This window comes from Anomalospiza imberbis, chromosome 16, assembly GCF_031753505.1.
Source record: "Anomalospiza imberbis isolate Cuckoo-Finch-1a 21T00152 chromosome 16, ASM3175350v1, whole genome shotgun sequence".
NCBI classification, from domain to species: Eukaryota; Metazoa; Chordata; class Aves; order Passeriformes; family Viduidae; genus Anomalospiza; species Anomalospiza imberbis.
In genome coordinates this window covers 14,333,002-14,358,477 of record NC_089696.1, presented here as the reverse complement: position 1 = coordinate 14,358,477, position 25,476 = coordinate 14,333,002, and the positions used below count along the sequence as shown (strand labels likewise).

Sequence of the window (25,476 nt, the reverse complement as noted above, 5' to 3'; positions counted from 1 at the left end):
CGAGAGCCACCCGCAGCCAGGCTGCAGCATCTCACCCCGACAGCTCCCGGGGGCTTTCAGCTGCTCATCTCCTCCTCCAGCAAGGCACAGCCTACCCGGGGAGCCCAGTGTGACCCCCTGGGGAGGGGACGAGGGGGTCCTACCTGTTGTCAGCCCACGGAGCCACCCTGGGGGGGACACAGCATCACACCCGGCGCAGCCACACTCGCATCAGCCCCCCCAAAAAATCCCAAGAAAACAGAGCGCGGCATGAATAACTAAAGCAGCGATCAGTAAAGACTCTCCCAAGAGGCTGCAAGTTCTTCAATTAGAGCTCACATTATAGGAATGAGAAACTCCACGCCGTCTTCCGTAAGGATAACACTTTTTTCCCCCTCTCTTTTAAAGAATAAAGGGAGGGAGGGAGGGAGGGAGAGGAAGGGCTGCATCTCTAATGCAACAGACAGGTCTGCTGAGATTCACTTTGGCTCTTATTTTGACTTTCATCTAAAAGAGCTGCCCTGGGAATCCATTAAGTCCAATTTAAATCGGCTCTCCGCCCTCACGGCTTCTCCCCGCCTTCGCGGCCCCCCCAGCTCCCTTCTCCCCCCTCCTCGGGAGCAAACAAACACAAAAGCAAGGCCAGGCAGGGCAGGCACCGAAGGGCAGCACCGGCGCGGTTTCGGAGCCCTTCCCTGGGGGATTACAGCCTTCCCCAGGGCAATTGCTCCATCTTTATTTCCGCGCAAATAAACACAATCCGGCCACGTTTGGATCCCACCTCGGCATCCCCCACCTCGGCGGCGCTTTTGGGGGAGCCGCTGGGGTTTCGGGACCTGCTTCTGCTCCCTGCACATCTCCCCCCCATCCACACACAGGCATATTTCCCCCTGGTTTTATTATTTTTGAGGACAATTAGCTCCATTAACGCCGCAACCGGCAAAGTTGGACGGGATATAATCACATACTTCAGGTTGGTTGTGTTTTTTTTGGGGTATTTGGGGTTTTTTTGGGTTTTTTCCCCCCTCCCCCCCCCAATGAGCTTCCCCACCCCGAGATGATTCCTCTGCCTTTGGGAATCGCCCCCCCTCGCAGGCGGGCGAGGGCCGGACCCCTCGCCTTTCATCTCACCACACTCATTCAAGCTCTGCTTCTGTCGTATAAGCAGTTTTCCAGCTCTTCCCCCCCCTCCCGCCCCGTAACACACCCGCTCTGCATTGCATCCTATTCATATGTTTTCAATCATCGCCGTTTCGTTATTTAAAACAAAAGCACACGGTTCCCCACCCCCGGGCAGCACTCCGAGCCCCCTCACCGGGCTCCACGGCTATTCCCCGGTTTGTTTGTTTATTAATGTCAACGGAGGATTTGGAGGCAAAATTTGCCGTGGGAGAATGGGAGCGGGAGGTGAAAGTCCCATCAAGGGGCTTTCCAAAGGCGCAGCCAGATGTGCAAACCCCACGATTCCTTGGGTTATCTGCTAGATCCATTTTTCCCTGCCCCGCCAGCCACCGAATAAAAGAAAGAAAATCCATCAAGTCAGCGTTCTCACGTGCAGACAACGGCAAGGAGAGCCAGGCGCCCGCCCGCGGCACCGCCGCAACTTTTGGAAGTATAAAACCATGCACATCCATAACTCCTCAATTAAATAAGCCTTCCCGGGAACACTTCCCTCTGCAGAGGCTTTCGCAGCCCCGTGCCCATTATTATCTTAACTTTGCAAAAGTAGGGATCCAGGACAAGCAAAACGAAATCCACCCCTTCCACGCACAAACATTTCCAAGTCTCAGCTGTATCTTTGTTCAGACACCCATCAATCGGCAAGTCAGGAGGGGTTTTTGGACCGGTTGCAAATTTCTTTATTACTTCCAGAAAAGCAAAACAACCCCCCCACACACGCCCCCCGGCTCCTCCGTTGCTGCTGCAAATAGGACACACACACAACACACAACACACACACACACGCACGTATAATCCCCCCTCCCTCCCCAAACTCCGCGATGCCGGCGCCGTGCATCCATTCAATCGCAGCAGCACACGAGTTGCACAAGAGAAAAATAAATCCGGAAAAAGCTCTGTCCGCACACCCTCGCCCGCCGCCCCCCCCCCCACCTCCATCACGCCCTCCCTTCCAATTCTGCTGCGGCTTCAAGGAAAAAAAAAATTAAAAAAAAAAAAAGAAGGAAAAAAAGGAAAAAAAAGCACAAAGATGTAGCTTGCAACAATACCTGCGATGGTCCTCGCTCTCTCCTCTCTCTCCTGCTGGCTCGCTCTCCTCCTCTTCCAGAGCACAGTAGCCAGATTAGATCCTTAGAAAAAAAAATGTGAGAAATAGCACAATTCTCCCTTTTTTTTTTTTTTTTTTTTTTTCTTCCCTTCTCAGCAGCCCTTCTGAGCTCCTTCACTAACCATTATTCATAGACCACTAGGGGATATAAGGTAATTAGAAACGGCCCTATAGCATCCAGCCTGAAAATGTAATGCCAGCGGTAGGAGTGGTGGAGGGCTCTGGCTGCGGGCGGCTCCGGCAGAAAGTGCTCGCTGGAGCTGGGGACCGAGGTGAGAAGTGGGGTGGAGGAGAGGGCGAGCGGCAGCGGGTGCTGGCAGCTCTCCCGACAGAGACCAGGGTGGCCAGGGACACCGAGCGGCACCGGTTTGGGTTGGGTTTGGGCTCTTTTTTTTTTTTTTTTGGTTATTTTTTTTGTAATTTTTTTTTCTTTTTGTATTTTGGAGTGGGCTCGCCGTGCCCGTGTGAGCCGTGCTGGGGCTGCGTGTGTGTGTGTGTGTGTGTGTGTGTGTGTGTGTGTGTGTGTGTTTGTGCCAGGAATAGCAATCAGCAGAGGCAGCACACAGAGCGCAAAAATGCCATCATGCAGGGTCAACAGAAAGCTGCAGACATTTTTTTTCTCTCTCTCTTTTTTTTTTTTTTTTTTTTTTTTTTTGTAGGCTTAATCCTCTGGAGCGGGGGAGAAGGAAAAGGAGGAGGCTGCTGCCTTCTTTATAGTTTTGATTTTTTTTTTTTTTTTCCTCTTCCAACCTCGTAGGATCAGATTAACCCCCCCTCCTCTCCCCTCCACGCACACACACACACACACACACACACTCTCTCCAGCCCCAGCCATCCCAACCCTCCGCCAGCACTGCACCGGGGAGATGCCGGAGTCGGCGCAGGGTGGGATGCGGGTCTGGCCGCCGCGATGAGCTGGGTGGGATGAGCTAGGTGGGCTCGGCAGGGAAGCAGAGCAGGAGGGAGGCAGCGCGGGGGGAAAAGGGGGGAGGTGGAGGCAAATGAACAAATCACACCTGCAGCTTTCTGCGTGCCGGAGCCAGCTGCAGCCCAGGCAGCGACCGGCAGGAAAAAATCCAGGCGCGCGGGCTCCCAGCACCATCATCTGCGGGGAGATGGTGGCAATCATCGCTGGGAGCGATTGATTTTGGGGAGGTTTATTATTAGCAGGAGGGGGGAAAGGGAGGTGCTAACAAAGAAGCAACCCTTCCACACACACCGATTTTTTTTTTTTTTTTTCCAAGGGGTAAATAAATAAAACCCGTCGCAGAGGCGAGGAGGGGGAGCTGGTCCCCTCGCCAAGGGACGCAGAGCTGTGGTGGCCCTGGCACACCGGGCCACCCGTGCCGTGCCGTGCCGTGCCGGGCTCGCTGCCGCGCAGCTCCGCGCCCCGGCTGCTGCCCCAAGGGCGCAAACGCCCAGCCCTGCCTCCTCCCACGGCTCCGCTCCGAGCCTCTCGTTAATTGAACTAAAGCTGTTCACCTTGATAACGCAGCACGGCAGCAAGTTTCCGAGCCGTACGCGGGGGGCTGGAGAGCTATTTGATCCACTTCCAAGGCGCTGCCTTTCAATTCAACCCCTTGCTCTTGAAGGATGGATAACCAGGCCCTCTCTTTTCCCTGTTAATTACTCGAGATAGGAGCCATCAAGCTGCAAACCAGACCAAATCTCACAAGGGGACACAGCACCTGCAAACGCAGACTGCTTGTTCTCATCTCCCCTGTCTTTTTCCTCCCCACCCCCATCCTCATCCTCATCCCCATCCCCATCCCCATCCCCATCCCCATCCCCATGGCAGACCCAGTCTGGCTGTTTGTGGGTAATACACCACAATATGCTCCCAGCCACCTTCAGCTTCACACATGTCTCTCTGCAGGATGTTAAATCAAGCTGGGACCTCATGGCTCCCCGGGGACTTGGTGTTATTCCCTGTAATCACCAATCTGCCCTGCCCTTCACACACAAGAGCCTGGCACTGTTTGGCATCACAAGCCGTGACTGCCACCCTAGTAAAGCCAAGGTGGGATGGACCCAAAGGACATCACCCTCAGCTTCTCCTCTGGGATTGACAGAAGACTAAAGGATTTGTTATTTTTACACTACAATCCAATATATTCAACAATCTGGTCTGTCCATGTTATTTCCCAGCTCCGGTATGTTTGAAATCCCCACCTCCAGGAGTCCTGTGATTTCAGGAAGACCTCATCCCTGCTCTCCTCCAACCCTGACCTCACCGTGGTGGGGAGAAAGGCTGAAACCACAAACCCCAGCGAGCCCCATATGCAAATTAAGTCACCACCAAACACTCTGATTATTAAACACTGTTATTTTTCCAGAACCTTTAAAGTTCTGCTCCTATGATTTACGGGTTCAAAAAGGCTGATTTCATGACTTCTCAGCATTTCTGAGGTGTCAACACCCACATCACCTCTGTTTGCATGACACGGTCATGTCTGTCTAAGCCCAACCACTGTCTGGGTGGGAGACCACCACCTATGACACCAATTAACTTCACTCATTAAAACCTCCAAGCTCATAGAGGATGCTGCTGCTCAGTTGTGCAGATGGAAAAGTTTCCATCCCCTTGATAAAATCCAGATCCAGAGCATCCTGGAGCACATCTCACCCTGAGCTACCACAAAACAGCACGACCAGCATCAAAAAGCCTCTTCCCATCTTCCCTGCCATGAGAGCAGGGCTCACCTTGCTGATCAAAGTTGGAGGCTTCCCTGGATGTAACCCCGCACCTCCTGCCCTGGAGAGGCTAAAAAATAATGACTCATAGCAATGCTATTTTCTGGAGCTGCTAAAACAAAGGCACTCTGGCTCCCTTGGTGTCTCACCACTTTGACCTAAATGATAAGGCATCCTGAGAAAACTGAGCTTTTCCCACCAGCCTCCTCATCCAGCCCTGACATGAGTGGCCAACCTGGGGTCCAAGGACCTCCCCAGTACCTACACAGGATGCTCTAAGCTGGCTCTCTTTCACTCATCTTTCTTTCATCCCCCTTCCTGGCAGATTTTCCCTCAGCCCCACTCCCAGCCATCCCAATGGATGGTTTTTGTCCCCTGGCCCAGGTGCCACACACCCCACACGTGCGGTGGCTGCTGGCAGGCAGGAGCAGCAGCCCTGCCCCAGCTCTCATCAAGCTCTGTGCATCGGCTCCGAGCGGATCCGATGGATTTTCATTTCCTAACTTTGCCCTTCGGGCTATTTCTAACGAGCTTCCTCACGCTTAAAAAAAAAAAAAAAAAAAATCCTTCATCTTGCAGCACGGTGTCAGAACAGCAACACTCGGGATGACTGTGCCTGCGAGGAGGCTGGAAATTAATTATATCACAGTGGCTTTAGGTAGGGATCCATCCACTGACCTCCTTGTCCAGCTCCCGTCTGGGACCCAGAGAACAGCCAGAAATCCCCTCCCAGAGCAAACAGGCTTTTTTTGGCCTTGAAAAATGTATTTTTGTGGTGTGATGTTTGGTCTGTGCAGCACAGCCTTGAGCGTGGAGCCACCACTGTCCTCCCGTGACCCCGTGCCCTCCCCGTACCCCACATCTCCAGCCTTGAGCCCCCTTGTGTAGCCTCTTCCTGCAGCACGGGTCCACCCACCCTCCTGGACTCATCCTTCCCACTGAGAGGGAGGAATCAGTCCTGGGTGCCTTAATTTCCACTAATCAGATGTTTTAATGAGTTTCTCAGATCCCACTTCCCACCACCACCACCCCCTCCGAGGCCGGCCCCGCTCCCGCGCCGTGCCGAGGCCCCTGACATCTCGAAGGCTTTCCTTGGTGGGAGAGCAGCGATTATTTCTCTCAAAAGGTCTCTTATAATGGAAACCATCTCTGCAACCCTCCTTGGTCTCCTCCTGCCGTGACCCAGGCTCCATCGAGAGGAGCTCTGCTCCAAGGCAGCGCCGTGTTTCCATGGAAAGAGTGAATAGCAGAGTCTTCCCAGTGGTTTATTAGAATTCCTTTTACTTCGATGGAGAGTTTTAGAGCAAAGTAGAAAGGCTTTAATGTGGGGCTAATGGAGCCCCTGGGAAGTCCAGGAAGGAAATCTCCCCTGGAGGAGGCGTGAGGAGAGGGAGGGCAACTTTCAAGACGAATTCCTGGACAGGTTGAAATTTTTTTGCAGGAGCCATCTCAGGCAGTGAGAAATGGAAATGAATGTTTGTTTTATTTTTAACAGATGTTACAAAAGACCTGCCAGTAATTCAGTGAACGATGCAAAACCTAGATCCCACTCACTTTTCCCGGCATGTCTTCCATCCCCTCCCTCTCCTGCTTGGTACAAATGCTTATTTGCATTTAGCATATCATATTAAAAAAAAAAAAAATAAAGCAATAAAATAACAATCATACGCCACTTCATTTCCTCCCTCCCTAAGGCTTTCGTTTCAGGTTAAATCCTTGGTTGGAGCAGCTATTAATTGTTTTTAATAAATTTTTCTGTCTCTTCAGATTTCCCAAACCTATATTCTACTCACCCACTTTAGAGGTGCCCTCTTGCCCAGGCCCCCATCCCTCTCTCTCCCTACTGCTCCCTCATGGAACCACTCTTGACTCTGCAAAGTGTTTGGAGCCTCAGTGTGAAACACAAACTGCAGCCTCTTCTTTGGGAAGAAATACAGAGATTTGAAGTTAAGAGATGGGGAGATGGAAAGCAGAGGAGGTACAATGAGAGGGTCCTAAAACCATGCAGCCAGGGGCTGGAAAAGCAGTAAGAGTGTGGCTCTCCAAAAAACACAGTGCAGAAAGTGATCCATGAACACACACCACAGCACAGGGAATTCCAAAGCTGACCTGAAACCCACCATGATGCCAGAGGGGTATTTGGGATGAGACACAGCACTTATGAGTGACGCACATGAAACTCAAACCTGGGAGGCCAGCGACAGTCATGGAATCCCAGAATGGTTTGGGTTGGAAGGGACCTTAAAGCCCATCTTGTTCCAAACCCCTGCCATGGGCAGGGACACCTTCCACTATCCCAGCTTGCTCCAAGCCCCTTCTAACCTGGCCTTGGACACTTCAAGGGGTGGGGCATTCACAGCTCCTCTGTGCCAGGGCCTTACCACCCTCACAGAGAAGAATTTCTTCTTAATATCCAATCTATCCCAGCTCACTGTCAATGTGAAGCCATTCCCCCTTGTCCTGTCACTCCATGCCCTTGGAAAGAGTCCCTCTCCAGCTTTTGTAGTCCTGGCCAGAGGAGCCCTGAATCCCACGGATACCAGATTTCCTGAAAATGAGCAACTTTGGCAGCTCCCGGTTTAACTCTTGCCTGCAAAACACAAGCTGCAATGGTTCCCCTTTTCATGCCTAACTGTGAAATACCACTTCTCCTCTGGATACCCAGCTTTCCAAAGGGCAAGATACCAGGAAAACCTGGAGTGGGCAAATGCAGGGTGATTTTCTGCCCGGTTTCCTGTTAGCAACCCTGCATGCATAGCCCCAGGGGGCCCATGATCTCACACACCAGCATGCCCTGTGCTGGATTCACACTCCATCGGTGCCTTGTTTGTGGGATCCCAAGCAGGAAAGGAGGAAACAGGCTCTGGGGAGCAGCTATAGGTCAGTACTGACACAAAAAGGGTGTCCCTGCACCCGTTATAATTCCTAAAATCTGCCTGATTTTCTGGCAGAAAATGGCATCCGTGTGCATTTCCAGGTGACAGAGGAAAAGTGGCTGTTTTCACTGAGCTTTCTCCTCTTCCCGTTACAATCCTGCACCTGGTTAGCAACTGTCGGAAAGAGGTTAATCACAGTCCTTAAATCAGGAACCTTGTTGTGGTATGCTTGGGATGCACATCTGTGCTCTCCATGGCTCATCCCCGGCGGCATTTGGGAGAAGGCAATATGCCAAAAGAACCCCACCCCCAAATAAACCACCCAACCCCCCCCCGAAATGAGCGACAAGCATCCCAGGGTGCAGGATCCTGCTGATTCCTTGAGCTGGTTCTGCAGCACACGTGAAAGGCTCATGATGCCCCCAGCCCCACCACGGCCGTGGCTTAAAGGCATCTCGGATAACGTGGTGTTGGCACAGGCATTATGGGGCAGAAAAGGCTTTTGAGGGATTGGGGTTTTGCTCACTGGCCAACCTTATGATGGAGGGGAGGAGGCATCACTGGAAACGCCTTGGGAGTAAACCATGGGGACCAGGGGTGGTCTCACATCCCAGCCCAGAGCTCAGCCCTTGGCAGCGCAAAGGCTGGAGCTCCAGCAGCCTCCAGCTGCCCAGCCTGGCTCCTGATTTCCAAGCACTGCAAAGCCTGGCCTGGCCTTGCTATTTCTAGGCCTGTCTCAGGGGATTACCCTGCTCTCCCTGTTTTGGGAAAAAGCAGCATTCCGGAGCGTCAGAGCCCTGGTGCTCAGCCGGGCCCCGGGCTGCCGGTGCGGCAGAGAGCGAGGCCGTTCCACGCACACACACGTGCACAGCCCGGAAAAGGGAGAGGAATTGATCCCGGAGGCAAATCTCTTTTGTTCTAACCCCGCTGCTGTAACTGGATCTCCCCAGGTTCTCGGCTCAGGAGCTGCGGCGGATCACATCGCTTTCATGCCTTCTCCCAGTGCCAGCTTGTCACATTCCCCCGTCGCCGGCGGCGGGGAGGGGACGGGTGGGAAGGGGAAGCATCGCTCCCAGCGCTTGTTTACCTCAGCACCGTGCACGGGGGGTGTACGGCGGTAATGAGCAAAAACCTGGAGGGAGCAGATTGCACAGCCGCGGCATGAGACCACCCCCAACTCACAGGCTGCCCCTTTTTAATGAGGTTCTCCTCATCCTCCTCCCTGCCAGGCTCCCCGTGCCCTGACATCCTCCTGCCTTTCCCCGCTGTCGTGTTCCGGCTGCAGAAATGCTGATTCACAGAGCCCGGCGCAGGAGGCGTTTGGGAGGCAGAGAGAGCAGCACAACACCGCCCGAACGCACCCGACCTCCCCGGGCGCCTTCGCACCGGTCACTGGCGACAGCGGAGTCGCTGCAGATTAATCCGCTCTGCGCTTATTCCAGCACCTCTTTCCCAGTGTCTCCCTCGCCTCTCAGCAAGGTGAATCCATCCCCTCCGCTTCCCGGCAGAGCTCGCATGCGAATTTGCCTCCCCTTTCTGCACAGGGGAAAGCAAGGTGAAAGATTTCCCGCTGCGCACGACAGCGGGATGGGGTGGATGGCACTTCCCCAGGGAAGTCCTCTGCTTTCCAAATGGCAGGGCAAAGAAAACAGCACCCTGACCCGCTGCCAGGCAGGTGTCAGCCCTCACTCTTGGATGCTTTGATGCATCACCGGCAATCCAGACCCCGTCTGCTCCTTCCAGGGCAGGCAGTGCCCGGCGGCGGGGTCCGTGCCCCGGCTGGCTCCTGGCACCCACGTCGAGGGCGCAGTGCTGTGACAGCAGCCGGCACGAGCAGAGCTGCCCGCCCTGCCTCACCTTCCCTCTCCTCTCCTCTCCTCTCCCCTCCTGCCAGCACGGTGCAGCTGGTGCAGCAGCAGGGCTGAAATCTGAGACAGCAAAAGGATGGTTTTTTGGAGCAGGCTGTAGGAACGGTGTCCCCAGCAGCCCAGGGAAGGCAAATGGCTGCAAAAGCAGGGGATGGCTGTCCAAGGATTTAGCTTCTCCAAAGTCCAGGTCTCTTCCCTCTGGGAAAACCACAACACACTGCAGGAGAGCTCAGGTGAATAGATCCATCCTGCTCTACTCCATCTTGCATTCCGTGACCCCATTCACTTCTCCCCCCTGAGGCCATTTCACCCCAAAGTCACCTGTGGTGCCACAAGGGATGCAAACACTTGGGAACCCCGTGCATTGAACAGCAGGATGTGACACAGACTTTCCTGTCACCCTCACACTCCTCCCTGCTCCGCGTCCCTCTGGACCAGCTCGGCACTGCTTGGATCAGGTGGGATCCGTCCCAGAGCAGGCCATACAGAAGATAAACCCAGTAAGCCAGGCAGGGAAGCCAAAATTGAACCCAGCTCTGCAAGCCCATGGGAATGCTCTGGATGTGTCAGGGGACACCAGGGCATCAGGACACCCCTTGCCACCACCACGCTGCTGCATCTGCAGCCCCGAGGCTCAAAGATCAAATCCACCTTTAATCCTTCCACATATTTTTGTAGGGTTTGTCAAAGCTGTGCTGGTCCGCTCTGCATGGGTGACCACCTGCCCACAGCCAGTGGCCAAGCTGGGCTGCTCAGCTGGCTCCCCGAAAAGCCATGGTGCATCTGAATAGATTTCCACCGTGCAACCGTAAAGGCCTCAGTGGGTTTGAATAGAAGCCCCTTGAGGTATTATCTCAGCAGTGCCTCGAGGCAACCACCTGAATCCTTCCGTGACTGCTGCACAAACCTGGAATGTCTCAGGCAGCTGGGGATTATGGACAGACCTCGCAGAGGGGCCCCCAGACCACCACAGCACAGCCAGCACCATCAGCCCTCAGATGCTCCCACGTGCAGCCAATCCTCTAAAAACACGCACGGTGATGCTAAGAAGACCAAAGCCCAGATGCCAAGGCAGGAAACCAAGCTGAAGTTTTCACATTAATCATATCGAGCTCTATTCTTTTTCATCTATTTCAAGGCTAGTCAAAAAGAGGTTCACACTCTCCCCTGGCAAACCACAGAGGATGACATGAGCCTGTCTCTTGCATTGCAAGTAGACTGTGTCAAGCAATTAGCAAGTCATCAGGAATTCAGATAGGGTGGGCAGGATACGATCCCTCAAAGCTCTGTCAGGAGCATTACCCACCCTGGAGTTTCCCATCAGGCATAGAAGGCAGCAGAGGGAGCAGGGGCTGTTGGTGAGCTCTCAGGAGCAGAGCAGACACCGTGTGCCAGCAGAGCCTGATGCCATAAAACACCTCACATTTAGCCTGTGCTGTAGCTCAAAGGCCCTGGGCATTGAACACAGATTTCTCCTCGGTCATTCCCCAAACTCAGCAAGGTTGTCAGGGCAATCCAAGGACCCTCAGGCATCCTGGAGGCCTGCTGGGTCAACCTGAGTACCTCACACATGACCCATCCCTGGGTGTTTTGGCATCGCATCAACTCTTGCTGCTCCCACCAGCTTCAATCCCTGCAGCTCTGACCATGCTGGTTTTTCCACTCAGCATCATCCCAGCAGCCCAAACCTTGCTCTCCTGGAAGTTAGTGGCAAAACCCATGCAAGAGGAGGAGCAAGCCTCCCACACTCATGCTGGGATGAGATTTGCACTTTGGTCCCCCAGAGCTGCTAAACCCACACCACACCAAGTCCTGGCACAGCACACAAGTGGAGCAGGACCATCTCACCAAGAGCACCTTGGAGGGGAACTTGGTGGCTTGCAGCCTCCCCAGACAGCTGGCTGGTCCCTATGGACACCCAACCAGCCCTAAAAGAAAAGAGGGAGGATTATCCTGAGGTGTGAGCAGCCAACCTGGGCACACACCTCCCTGTGCAGAGGGATCTGGTGTGCTGGGCAGGTGGCACAGGGGATGCCTAATCTGCCACCTGCCCTTTCTCCTCTCCATTGCCAAGGTAGCAGCAGACAATGCTATCTGCTGGGTTGTCAGCCGGCCCTCCTCCCGCCGTCTCTTTAGCCAGAAAACTCTCCATCTGTCTCCAGATGGGGTGTTTCTACCACTCCAGTCAAACCGATTCAGAGTGGAACAATGATGCTTTGTTAACAAAACAATTTTTGTATGTCAAGCCCTCCTTCTTGCGGGTTTTTCTCTCCCCCCCCAGTCCCCAGTGGGTCAGCTTTGTGTGGCGTCCTACATTTTGTTGTTTCTTTCACATTTTAAAGGCTCCGTATTTTAGTACAAAAGGTGCCTGCGGAGCAGCTTTTATCTGCGAGGCAAGATTTGACACATACGCAGATCACAATTGCGACAGGAGGTTCGTGATGTGGTGGTTAAGGGTGGTGTCAGGACCTTCAGAGTGATGAAGCATTATTTCCAGTGATTTTTGCCTCCAGGATAAAAATTACAGCTGGTCCAATGCTGCATGTATGGCTTCTGTGAGCTGGAATCCCCCAAGGGCTCATGGAGGAGGCAGAGAAAGTTTGAGCTTGCTTTGGTACACAACTGGCATCACCTGTGTCCATCCGTCCTTCTCGTGTCCTCCTGTGCAGGACAAGCCACCTCTGTCACTTGTGAGCGGAAAGGATTTGTACATGGAGCAAATCTACGTGCCTGTGACAAAACGACAACCCTCTCCCCAGCACAATCCCTGTGGTGGCCAGCAAGATCAAACCTCAGCCCTCCAGTGGCCAGAGTGTCTGACTGAAGCTCCCGGGGAGTGCTTGACTTCTCCCCAGCTACCCAGGGCTGGATCATCCCCCTTGACCCCTCACTCAGCAGCAGGAAGGAGAGCCCTCTTTCTTCTTCCAAATACAACTCCACCACACAGGCCTCCAAGAAAACCAGCTCTTCCTTTTTTTTTTCTTTTTTTTCTTGCCCTGAAGCAACAAGCATACAAGCCACCTTCTGCTCTGCACAAAACCAGCAACTCCCAGCAAAAAACCAAGCCGCTGGCTCCAGAGCAAACAGCTCCGTGTTCCTAAGCGGGCTGGAAATTTCTGCACAAGGGGGACTTTTTCTTCCAGCTCCCTCCACATTTGCAGGGAAGGTCCCTCCTTCTTCCTGTCCTCAGGTAACAGCATCTTCATGGAAACACCAATATTTTTATGAGTCATCCCCCTTCTTCCCCTCTCCTTCTCTGTGGCCAACACCCCTCTGCTTTCAAGATCAAAGCCGAAGGGGACCAGCTGTGTTGAGTCTTTTCCTTTCCAGCCCTTTCCATCTCCATTTGCAGCCGTCGCCAGCGCGAGTCCCTGCTGTTCTGACAGCGCTTTGTGCCGCCCCTCCAGCACCACAGCTCCGTGCCCGCCGTCTGCTCCCCCTCCATCCCTCTCCTGCCATCCCAGCTCCTGCTCCAGCCACGCTGGGAACACAGGGAACCCTCCCTGGCCTGGGCTCAGTCCCCTCTGGCATGCATGGGAACTGCCCTGCTGGCTGCCCCGGCTGCCCTGCCTGTCATGTGCTGATTCAGAGGCAGAAATGTGCTCAGAGAGAAACGGGATAATCTGCTTCCACTGAAATCCCATCCTAATTCCCCGTGTTTGGTAACTCCTCTGCAGACCAGAGCATGAGACTACATCTCCCTTCCAAACAAGCAACTCCATGGGGACCTTTGCTCCAGGCTGCTTTCAGCAGGGGTACAACCTTGGCTGGGAAAGTCCAGCTCCTGCTGTGAAAGCAGCTGAGGGAACAGGAATCTCCCTCCCCATCCAAAAGGCTGAACATCTCACACAGCCCCCGGTGCTGCAGCAGGGATTTGCAATGTGATGGGATAATTAGAGTCAGGGATGTGCTTCTCGTGCTTCTTAACTGCCAGAGGGCAGGGTTAGATTAGATATTAGGAAGAAATTCTTCCCTGTGAGGGTGGGGAGGCCTTGGCACAGGTTGCCCAGAGCAGCTGTGGCTGCCACATCCCTGGAAGTGTCCAAGGCCAGGCTGGATGGGGCTTGGAGCCACCTGGGGTAGTGGAAGGTGTCCTTGCCCATGGCAGGGGGGTTGAATGAGACGATCTTTAAAGTCCCTTCCAACCCAAACCATTCTGTGATTCTAGGATTCTTGATACATCCAGGAAAATCCATCCGTTTTTGGTCTCCTAGTGAGTGTCATTTGTGCACGTTTGATGGAAGCTGCTTCCATGTGCAGCGACTCACAGGTCTGACAGGTCCCTCTCAGGGTCATACACCCCATCCTTCATGACATCTCATCTTGCACCACGTGCACCTCCTGGGTGCTGCCATCACACGTCCTGCACTGATACAATCCCTGCTTCCCAACACCTTGCTGTAACTCAGCCCAAATCCAGCTTGGAGCTGTCTCTCCTGCAAAGACTTTGAAGAAAGCATTGCACAGAATTAAGTCTTGGTGCTTTTTATATGTAAAACACTGAATTTAGCTGCTAATGGCAATTCCCAGCAGAAAAGGATGGTTAGTAGTGGTGGGTATATTTATGAATTCTTTCTAAGCAAATGCCGTGAGGCGGGAAATATTCCGGTCCTCGTGGAAAGCTTCCCGGGTTGCTGCTGCAGGCATCTAAATGCAAAGTTTCACCATGACTTTTTGAGTCCTGTGCTCTGCTAGACACATCCCTTTCAAATCTCTTCTCTCAGGAATGCTTTCCCAGCCTCTCTCCCTGGGGTCACGCGTGTGTCACCGTGACCTGCCCGTCTCCGTGAGGGCGGCAGCATCTCCGTCCTTCTCCAGCCACTCCACTGACTTGCCAGTAAATAAAAGTCAGGGGATCTACTTGACTGGTCTCCTTAGCTGCTCTGTCCAAAGGGCTGACTTATAAAATACCCACGTCCTGGATTTCTGGGAGGTTCTCACTGAGAGCACATTGTTTTTCCCCAGCAAAGCCAGAAAAGAATTTACAGTCGGTCCACACAGCGAGACTGCTCTGCTTTCTCTTTCCTGGGACAGGAACTCAGTTTGAAACAGATTGCTAGCAGCTAAATGCAAGTTCCTTAGCAGCTTCCAGAGTGAAAATATTCCCTCTCCAGATCTCCTTTTATGTCCACAACACATTATTCCGGTGGAGGGCTCTCTTGCTAAGAAAAGCTCTGGTAACTCCCAGCCTTGTCTCCAAAGTGGTTCAGGTGTGGAAGCCAGCTCCCCTGCAAGCATCCCTTGGTCCTGCTGCCCAGCTGAGATGTCCTTAATTCCTCCATCTGTCCCCTCCAGGCTCTGGCTGGCTCTGCTCTCAGACAGTGAATACATACAGCAGGCTGCAAGGCTGCTTGTCCTAAATATACACTTTTCCCACAGCTTCAGGAGAAATGATGTCTTCTAAGTCCCCCAGCCCACTCCTTGGGGTGCTTCTGGGGCTTTCCGTGCTAAGCTGCCTTTGTCCCACACACTGCATGCAGACAGACGAGAGGTTCACACCAAAACCCACCTCCCCTCTCTGCCTTTAACTGAACCAAAACAAAAAACAGATGGAAAATGAAATGCTGGCAGTGTGAAGCATGTGGGCTGCACTCACATCAGCCCTCCTGGAGCTGCAGAGTGTATTCCTTCCTGCTCCGGGGTCCCAGGGCAAAGCCAGACCTCCCCAAAAGGGTTATTGCTGGGGGAGATCCTGCTATTCCCCCTTGCCAGCCACCATGCAGCATGGAGGTGGGACAGAGGGAAGGAAGGGAAAGACAGAGGCCAGAGCAGGCTTAGCATTTTGGGAAGTCCAGGAGGAACAATTTCAACCCCGAAGCAGGATTTGCACAATGCACAGGGAACAAGACACTCGGGCTGCAGACAGAATACTGGGGAGACAGTCACAAACTGGACACTGAGCTGCTTTTAACCAGGCTCCATCCATCCCACACACTCCCTGAGGCAGAGACACTGCGGAGGAAACACCTCAAGACCAGAGTTAAGGCTGTCCCCTAATGAATGCATGGCATTCCACGGCCATAAGCTGCTCAGATGTCCTTAATTCCAGGATTTCTTACACGCTCCCTGCCTGACTTTGTAACCTTAATCATGTATTTTTTAGTGTTGCTCTTGTGCGCACGTGAGCTTATCTCCTTTTACTGTGGGATCTTCTCTTCACTCTCTTGTTAGGATAAACAATACCCACGACTCTTCCATGTCCCTCCCTGGGAGTGCATCAGTGTCCCCGAACTCCCCTGGACACTCCCCAGTTTTGCAGAGCGAGCAGTGGGGCTGTCCAGGCTCAACTCCAGCTCCTGCTGGAGCCTTGGTCACCCTCAGATGATCGGAGGTCGCTCCCACATGTGGATGAGCATCTGGATAGCCCCAGTGCCACACCAAGGCTCCCTGCCCGGCACAGGAAGAGCAGGAGCAGAGGGAGCCCGCGGAGGGGGCAGGGACCAGCAGCGTGTTTGTGGAGTTCCATAATGGATTGCCTTGTTTACACTGGGCCCAGGGAAAATCACTCCAGGGATGGAGACACAGAAGCGTCCAGAAGCCTCTGAGAGCAGGAGAAGCTCTTCAGACCCTTGCCTCTTACTTTTACTTACAAAATCATCCCCCCCGCCTCGCCTCCTGCATCACTGTCAAGGGGCGGAAGCTTTAAAATCACTGTAGTAAGCAGGGGAGGGATGAGGAAAGGAAAGGAAAAGTATTATCAGATGGGAATGTGGCTTTTTCACTCCTCCTTGCCAAAAGGAGCCCTCAGTACCCAAGGACGCACCAAAAAGGGTTGCTGGGCCACAGGGTGCAGCGAAAGTTGCGACAAATTGCTGGGAGAGGGAAAAGAATAAATAGGAACCACCTTAAGGGAGGGGAGCCACCAGCAGAACAGTTAAAATGACTAAATACTTTCCCAATATCACTCCTCCACGTAAGCATTGCTGTAATTGCCCTTGGGATGTTGCACAACGGCGAAAGGGAGGGGCAGGTGCTGGCAGGGAGGGAGTGAAGGCGTGCAAACCTCCAAATCTCCATCCCAGGCGCTGCTGTCATCGAGGAGAGACGCTCACGGACATCTCTGCCACCTCGGGCCCTGGTGGATTTATCCCCTGAGGGGCCATTCCTCACAGGAACTGGAGGACTCCCAGAAGAACTCACTCCTCATGCCTCTGAGACACAGCGGGCTGCCCCAGGGAGCAAGAGCAAAAGGCGAGGAGGAACAGAGCCCACGCTGCACTGTGTGGCCAAAAAAAAAAAAAAAGGAAAAGAAAAGAAAGAAAAAGAGAGAGAGAGAGATAAGGGCTTCATTCAAGCACTCTCGCTCTCTGGAAGTCTCACACAGAGCAGCTGGTCTTTAAGACTGTTGCAAGCACGCCATGCAAGCACAGAGCCCTTCCATTCCTGGGTGCTTTCATTAGTGACACTCAGACAGGGACAGCCACTCAACCCCCATGAGAAGGAAAACGGCTGACTCATTCTTCCAGCAATGCTTGAGAGCAGGACACGGTGCTCGTGCTCTGTAGCAGCAGCCTGAGTCCTCTCCTGCTTCCTAAGCCAGATCACCGGATCTGGGCTCGGATGCCACACACACACATGCACACAGAGCTAATCCACAGATGTGCTGGGTCCCTGCATAGAGCATCCTCATAGAGCATCCTCAGCCTTTGCTTCCAAAAGCTGCCCAGTGATGCTCGAGTCAAAAGGGAAACCTCTGAGAGATGCAGTCTTGAGGTTTAAAACGTCTGTGGGCCATCAGCCATTAAATGGGATGCGATGCTGGTTTTCTGCTCTCGGGTCTCACGCCAGGTTCATCGCTGTGCCGGCTGGGTACCGTCCAGCAATGCATTAAGTGATGTGACTATTTCTGTTCTCATCACATGTTTGCTCTCATCCTCTCCAGGGTGTGTGCGGGGGAAAAAAAACACACATTCATTATGGAGTGTCATCTTTTGGTAAGGCTTTTCGTTTCTCTGCGTAACACCGGGCTCTTGGCAGAGGAGAAGGGGGATTTTGTTTTCCTGATATCCATGTACTCAGGTATTTCTGTTAGAGGAGGCAAAGTCAAAGAAATGCTAATCAAATATCCAGGAGTGCACAGTGCTGACATCCGCACCTCGCTACTATATAGCCTTTCATTAGCATTACCTAAATGTACGACCGTACAAAGAGCAGATTTCCTTAGCAACAGGGCTGCCTTCATATTTCCTCCCCACTACCCCCTGCCCTTAGAAGAAAAATGACTTCAGCTCTTTCTCTGAGCCCTGCTCTGCGTTGCAGCAGTGCTCTACACCACTGCCAGGCTTTGCTATATGCTGCATCTGGGACGCCTGCCTCTCCACGCTGGGATCCACGAGCCATAAAGCAACCTCTTGACTTAGCTCTTCTGCACAGCCACAATAAAACTCCTCTTTTCCTAACGGAGCATATGCAAAACAGCCCTGTAACAGCAGAGGGGGGATCCTCTCCTCCAGATGACTTACAGCTCCCATCGCTGAGGGAGGATGTCCAGCATGCTCAGCAGAGCCAGCATTGCTGGCTGGCGATTCCTTTGCTCCCTGCCACCTGGTTGAAGGGTGACAACTGCCCTCGTCCCCAAATGGCACTGTAAACCACCTTTGCCTTGGGCAGGGAGCTGCCAACCCCTCCTCTCCCCGGATCTGGGCCAGGAAGACGGAACACTTCATCCTCCGCGCTCTCCCCCGGTGCCACAGCCTGGTGCGCTGGGCTATTTTAAGAGCTCGTCTGGGAGACTGGCACACGCACCGCGCTGCCGGGAACTCCCTGCTTCTGTTTCAAAAAAGCTGGAGGCTGGGAGCCTGCTGGGACTCACCCCTGTGATTCCCAAGGTCTGACCCTCCTCTCGCTGGGACTGGCGCAACGCTGCCGAGTCAAACGGAATTAGTCCCAATTAGCACCGGTGAAACGGGAGGAGAATCGTGCCCTCCCCGGCATTTCAACCCCCCAGCCAGGGGCTGGGACGACTGAGCCTCCCCCTGCAGCCATGCCCCTGCTCTTCATCTCCCTGCTCTCCAACCTGCTCGTTCTGTGTCGCCATTCCCCGCCTTTTTCACACGGATACTCAATCCCCTTTCCCATTATGATAGGGTCTTTGATTGCACGATCGCATAACTATAATGAGACAAATATTTATTTTGCAGATATGGGTTAATCAGACCGAAGGTATAGAAATATTTCATGCGCTAATCAGAGTACCTTCAGCAATCAGTATAGCAAATAACTCAGGTAAATTAACATAGGAGAGTTCCCTTATCAGGTTTTAGTCTAAGATATATGTGCATTAAGGACTAATTTGCTCTCCCCCCTCAGATTTGGGCTGGAGCCCAAGATGAGGTTGAGACCAAGGTTCCCTCCCATCAGCTTTCACAGGAGCTGTGCAGGCTTTGCTCCTGGCAGCATCAGACACCAGGATGAATATTCAGCAGCGTAAACGCCTTTGTTTTCTGTGCTCTGCACCTTTAAATTTCCAAGGGCTCTGCTGTTTTCAGCTCAGACAGCCTTTTTGCATTCAGTTCGCTGCAAGCTGACACAGAAGACACGATGGAGCAGGTTGTGTCTCCTGCTCTGAGCCCTTCACGCCACTCTGGCAGCGTTCAGGGGCCATATTAAGAGCTGCGAGTAATTAGTGAATTCCTCCTGCCCCAGTGCGGCGCAGAGCGGCCGAACCGGGCATCTCGTGGCAGGCTGGCGGTGGCCAGTGGGCACACGTGGTGCCAAGAGCATAGGTGCAGTGGGAACACTTGCCTCCGTGCGGGTCCAGAGGGGCTGAGAACAGGATAAGCCGAGTGAGAGCCCAAGAAGGGCTCCTGGGTTCAACAGGCCTTGCCAGGGCACTCACCCAAGCTCCTACAAATTAGCAGTCCCAAGAGACGCCTTATAGAATCATTAAGGTTGGAAAAGGCCATCAAGAGTTGCCCAGACTCCTCAGGCTCAGTGTCCCTCACTCCAGTGTCCCCAAACCAGGAGCGGCTGCACTCCCACCCCAAAGCAGCTCCTACAACTGCATTTTCCCTGCTTGGCTCTGAAAAAGCTCCTGCAGAGGAAACACAGAGGATCTGCCCTTGCCTCTGTCATGTTTTGGGATCCCAGAGAACAAAAAGCACCGGAGGAATGGCAGGCATTATAGTAACGATGGTGACAAATTTAATTAGAGCAGGAAGCTCTGGAGTGGATTTCAAATGGCAACACGGCATTTTGTGTGAAAGCATTGCCTCACTCCCCCCCCCCGCCTCCACCACGCGGCTCCATCCAAACCCACCCCACCCTGCGGGATGCATCCCTCTGATTTTCCCACATGTTGTCCCCTTCATCCTTTTTCCCCCTACACTCCTGAACCAACACATTCCCGTGGTCTGGAAAATGCAACCATAGAGCAATTCAATAATACAGCAGCCAGATGTGCAACAGTATATCCAACATGTCATTCAAAGGAGCCCTTCAGTGGAGCCGAGACATGCTATCCCGCAATCTTAACTAATACATCCTGAGGCCCTGGAGGAGTTGATGGATGTATACAATTCCCTTTCCTACAGCTGTGGTCCCTTTTAGAGGGGGCATCCAGACTCAACAATAGCCCTGCTGTTGCTTTCAAGACAGAACCTCTTCAGACAAACCGGGCTTAATCCTGACCCCGGTTACGCCCGCCCGGGCTCTGCCGAGGTCGGTGAGGTTTGGGAGCCAAGGGCTGGGAGCTGGACCCAGCCTCATGGAGATGCTGTCTGCCGTTTCACCTTGTGCTACAGGCTCTGAGAAACCTTGGTAACTGGTTGGAATATAACCACCTTGGGGAAAAGGCAAGCGGAGAGGAGCAGGTAATAAGATTTCTAACTGGTGCTGGTAGAAAGAAGGAAGTAATATAACAGTTTAATTAATCTATGCCTATTAGCGTTATTAAAGAAAACAGGGAGCTATTGGAGGTTTACCTCGGAGAATATCATCAAACGGGGACCTTCTGCGGGGAATTTTATGTCTCTGTGCCCAATTTATAACCAGCACGGAGGTGTGGTGTTAGTGACAGCCAGTGCTGAAATGTCACAGTGCTTAGAAGTCATTAGCTGGGGACACAGGGAGAGAGAAAGAGAGGATGGAGGAGGGGACAAGGGAGAAATGGGGAAGGAAGGAAAAGGAATTAATTTAATTAAAAATATCTTTAGAGCCTGTCTCTTGATTTGTGTGGTTTTGGGGCTTGGCAGAGCAGCTGAGAACGGTGTGGAAGGAAAATCAAGGTTGCTGGGGCTTTTTGAAGCTGATAAAAAAAAATAAGCACACTTTTCATGTTCAGGAAGATAAATCCCCATTTTCTCAGTCTCAAGACAATCCAGTTATTTACTGACAGTTTTACTGTGAAATAAAAAGGGCTTTAAGCTTCTTTCTACTTGATGTCTCCATAGCCTGAATATTATTAGATCCCAGCCTGGTGCAGCTGGAGTTTTGGTTAATAAATTTAACGTCATTAGACAGAAAAGCCTTCGACTGAATGTTGCAATTCTTCCCCCCCCCTTTATTTTTTTTTTTTTTTTTGCCGTTGCAGTCAGACTGTATGTAGGTGGTAAGACTCAAAAGAAAGGAAGTACGCTTGGCAAATAGGGGAGTGCTAAAAAAAGGTTTTGCTCAGGCTGGGGGTTCAGTGCGAGGGTGTTTCGCCTACAGCCGAGGCGAGGCTGAACCCCCCCGCAGGGGATGCACCCTGACGTGGCAACGGTTCCTGCAGCATCTCTCAGGAGACCAAAACACTCCTGATCTCACAGTGATGGCATTTCTTAGGGTGCTTGTCCCACTCAGAGGGGTGGCACTGTGGGTGGCCATGCCACTGCCACCGCAGCGAGGTCTCGGATAGTCCCCGGCAGCAGCAAGACCACGATGCTCAGGGGCTGCCTTGGTGCCACCACCATGGAGCTGTGCTCGAGGTGACTTTTCTGAGAAGAAAAGTCTGCTTTTCCACCCAAAATCTGCCTCGAGGCCATTGCATGGCCAAGTGTTGGTGCAGCAAAATGTCTTGGTGGGACAGTGGGGGAACAGCCAGCATGGAGTGGGCGAGGGGAAGGCAAACGGTGGTGGAGCCGCTTGTTCTTCCCGTGGGGAGCCAGCTGCGGCCCCTCGGAGCAGGGCTAGCTCACATGGAGGGAGAGCACCCACCAAAACCCAGCAGGTCCCTGCTCTCCCCCTCAAAGCGGCTTCCATCTCGAGCCTCCCTCTGCCACCCCCTCTCCTCAGCTTCTGCCCCCGCCATGGCCGAGCCTTCTGCCACCACAAAGTGTGCCCACTGGCAGAAAGGCACTGAGGAAGACAGCACAGCACTCTAATTCCCCACCACAAACCTCACCTGCCTCTTCCCCAGCTCCTGCCCTGCTGCCTTCCCACCACATGCCGGCGGCGGCCATGGCCCGGCCTTCCCTCCCTGCTGAGCCTGAAACATGGCAGGCTTGGGGGGATGCTGGTGCTGGCGTGTTGGCTAAAAACATCTCCCACACGCTGGGTTTCTAACCCCCAAAAGCCCACAGGTGTTGTGGACACCAAGAGGAAACTTCTGTGGTGGAAGTGGGACGCTGAGTGACCCCCACCCGGCAGCTCCGCCATCGGCTTCACTCCAGGAGAAACAGTCTCTAAGTCCTTCACAAAATAAACAGCGGTGGCTGGAAGGAGAGGAGCAGGACAGGGGCATCGGGGAGATAGCGAGGCCGGGGCTGGGCAGGGAGGGCTGTGGAGCTGGGGTGCCGGGATGGGAAGGAAGTGGTTGTTGTGGGAGTAACGTCAGGAAGAGCCTCGGCTGGGGCCCGGGCGGGCAGGGAGAGGGGAGATCTGAGTTCATGGCACGGCTACGGGGAGGAAGCGCCCGAGGGAGACGAGCCAAGGGAAGAGTCCAGCGTGGGGACAGGGAGGGGTCCGGTGCGGGGAAGGAGAAGGGTCTGGTGAGAGCCCAGTGTGGGGACAGGAAAGGGTCAGGTGTGAGGATGGGGAAGAGTCCATTGTGGGGATGGTGAAGGGTCCAGTGAGGGGACAGAGAGTGGTCCAGTGTGGGAATGGGGAAGGGTCTGGTGTACAAATGGGGAAGGGTCCAATGTGGGGACAGAAAATGGTCCAGTGTGGGGATGGGGAAGGATCCAGTGGAGTGACAGCGAAGAGTCCAATGTGGGGATGGGGAGGGTGTGAGCATCCACTTGGGCAGAGGTGTGCTGGAAGACACCTATCCTGGGAGAACAACCGATCCCAAAATCCTTCTGGATTTGGCCTACTCGCCTTCCAAAGAGATTTCTAATAAAGGTTGTTTTTGGTTTTTTTTTAATTCCCCCCTCTGGTGAATAAAAGCAAAAACAAATAACCCCAAGCAGCGAGGCTGGGTGATGAGCAGCAGATGGCTGGTGATAACAGGTACCTTCATACCTGTGCACCCCTTACCCACAGCTTTCCCACTTGGAGCTCCCAAGCTCCCAGCTCTGTGGCTCTAGCCAGCCCAACAATCCCAACCCAGCTAGGGGATACGGGAGTGCAGACAGCAGCGAGCTGCTTTAGGGAAATCCAGTTTGGAGCCAAGTCAATGCATGCAGAGTCATTAATCTAGGTCTGGTGCCAATAGGGATGGCTTTGCATTAGCCGGGCCCCTTTGTAGTTCAGACAATCAGTTGCATTCAACCAGCGCAAGATAACGCTGCAGAAAGCTGAGACCATCGCAGCTCATTCCTCCTGTAAGGGGCGGGGGGAGAGGATTTACAGGCAAAATAGCATTGCATTAATGGGACTGCTCAGTATTCTGCACAGACGCTGGCGGATAATGTCTTTGCAAACTAACTGCAATAAATTAATTAAATTAATCTACTATGCCGTGCTTGTCCCCACCCAACATCAAATTCAAGGATGATCAGGGCTTGCCTTATCCTCCATAGCCTACGAAAGAATCTGATCTCACTTGCTCTAGAGTTTCTGAGGCACTGAATTGCAAAGTACCACCTGCCTCACTAAACTAATCACCAGCCTGGTGGTTTAGATCACATCAGTTTTACATGTAATTAAGACTGTCCAGGAGGGCATGCAGCTGCTTACATGGTCGTTCCCTCTTATACAGCAACGTGCCTCCTGCTCAGATAGGTGCAATTAAACAAGCCTGTTCACAGTCATTAAGCATTAATGCACCTCATTAGCATAAGAACTGGAAGAAGCTTTGATGCAGGGAACCCCGCAGGAGAAGGAGATAGAGAGAGATGTACATACAGACAGGAAGGCAAAGGGCTGGGCCACCACCTTCTCGTGGCCCCGACCAACCATTCCAGCTCCATTTCTCCAAAGCAATGAGCCATGCCGTGCCCTCCTCCCCAGAAATGGGTCTGGGTTATCTTTCTCTCCCCCTCCCCCTCTTTCTAAATTATGCTGGTGGAAAGGAGGGAAAAAAAAAAAAAAAAAACACCACACCAAACTGTTGGGATATTAACCTAGCGAATCCATTAATAAGCTGAACTCTCTGCTGGCTTTGACACAGCACACTAAAGCTTTAAAGAGACAGGGCCCCAGACACTGGAGATAGGGGCAGAGACAACAGCGCTAACAAAGAGCCACTGTTGCCACAGCCGTGGCCATCTCGGGTAGGTCCAGCTGTCTTTGGTGTTCTGTTTTCCAGACACAAAGAGCAGACTGAACCGTTTTGGTCTGAATGGCTTTCATTTGATGGTAGAGAAAATGAGAGGGAAGAAAGAAGCTAAGTAAAGTGTCCAGGAGAGAAGGGAAAAAAAAAAAAAAAAAGACAGGAGAGGAAAAAAAAGAGCATGGTGTGCTGCAGGTCTCCAGTGAGAAAGGCTGCACCTCCCTCGAGCACAAAATGGGGCTGTCTCAGGGAGCAGAGTGAAGGTGACATGGTGTTTTTGGAGCAGGATGGAAGTGAGGATCTGTGGGCAAGCAGGACGCACGCTCCAGGGGAGCCGGGAAGGATGCTGCCTGTGCCTCACCTGCTTGCCCACTGCTTTGCACAGCAGCGTCCTCAGCACTGCCAGATCACAGACTGCAAATGGCTTGTCTAGCTGGGGTTTAATCTCAAGGGAACAACCTGTGTTTGTACAGTCCCTGGCCCCTCTGGGCTCAGAGCCTGTTAGGAGCCTCTAGCCCGGACCAGGCGCGTTATCACACAGAGCCTCAGCCAGCTTCACTGTCACCATGGCGAGAAATGGGCTCGCACGAGGACGTGAATCAGCTGGAAAAAGTGAATCTCCAAGTGAAATGTCTTCAAGGAACCACCACATGCTACCATGGAGCCGCTCCAAACCCACACCTCAGCCCAAACTGTATCCCAAGGCATGAATAACCCTCCTGCTGCAGCCTCAGGATGCCCACATCATGCCCTTGCATCTCTGCCAGAGGCCAAACCTGCATCCCGTAAGCTTGAAAAACAGGCCTGAAACATCCATTCCAGGCTCCCCTATTATAAAGCACAGCTCTGAAAGCCAGGAGTGGAAGCTGAGACCGGATAAATCAGTACCTACCCACTGGAGAGCCACACGGGCTCGTCCCTACAATGCGCTCCCTGGCCTCCATCTAGTCCACCTCATAAGTGATAAAAGCGTCCACGACTGCAGCTCTCATCTGGGAAAAAGAACAAACAACCCAAGTAGATCTTACCACTGGGAAATGGTTTCTAAGGGTCTCCAGAGATATCCTCTTTCCTACGCTCATTCCATTAGTGCTGTGCATGCTCCATTGTCCCAGTCTCTCCCTCCTTAGTGGTTACATCCTACAAACACAAACAGATTTCAAATCCCCCGTAGCTCTTTGGCCCATGATGATAATAATT

General features: G+C 53.0%; 1 protein-coding gene and 1 long non-coding RNA gene across 5 annotated transcripts in view; one reads left to right on the top strand and one right to left on the bottom strand.

Moving 5' to 3' along the window:
* Window positions 1-25,476, bottom strand: part of RAI1 (retinoic acid induced 1) — a 73,543-nt gene that overhangs the window by 35,875 nt on the left and 12,192 nt on the right. Inside the window, exons 2-3 of one of the 4 annotated variants that reach the window (XM_068207213.1) lie at window positions 25,305-25,416; window positions 2,208-2,288 (exon numbers count right to left, since the gene is read on the bottom strand). The gene's annotated coding sequence lies outside the window, so the exon portion shown is untranslated. Of the gene's footprint in view, window positions 1-2,207; window positions 2,289-2,388; window positions 2,526-25,168; window positions 25,269-25,304; window positions 25,417-25,476 lie in introns of those variants that run through there. The other 3 variants (XM_068207212.1, XM_068207214.1, XM_068207211.1) reach the window with 3 other exon arrangements.
* On the top strand, window positions 2,418-4,399 carry LOC137483823 (uncharacterized). Its single transcript, XR_011004665.1, has 2 exons — window positions 2,418-2,538; window positions 4,143-4,399. It is a non-coding gene; the product is annotated as an uncharacterized lncRNA (long non-coding RNA).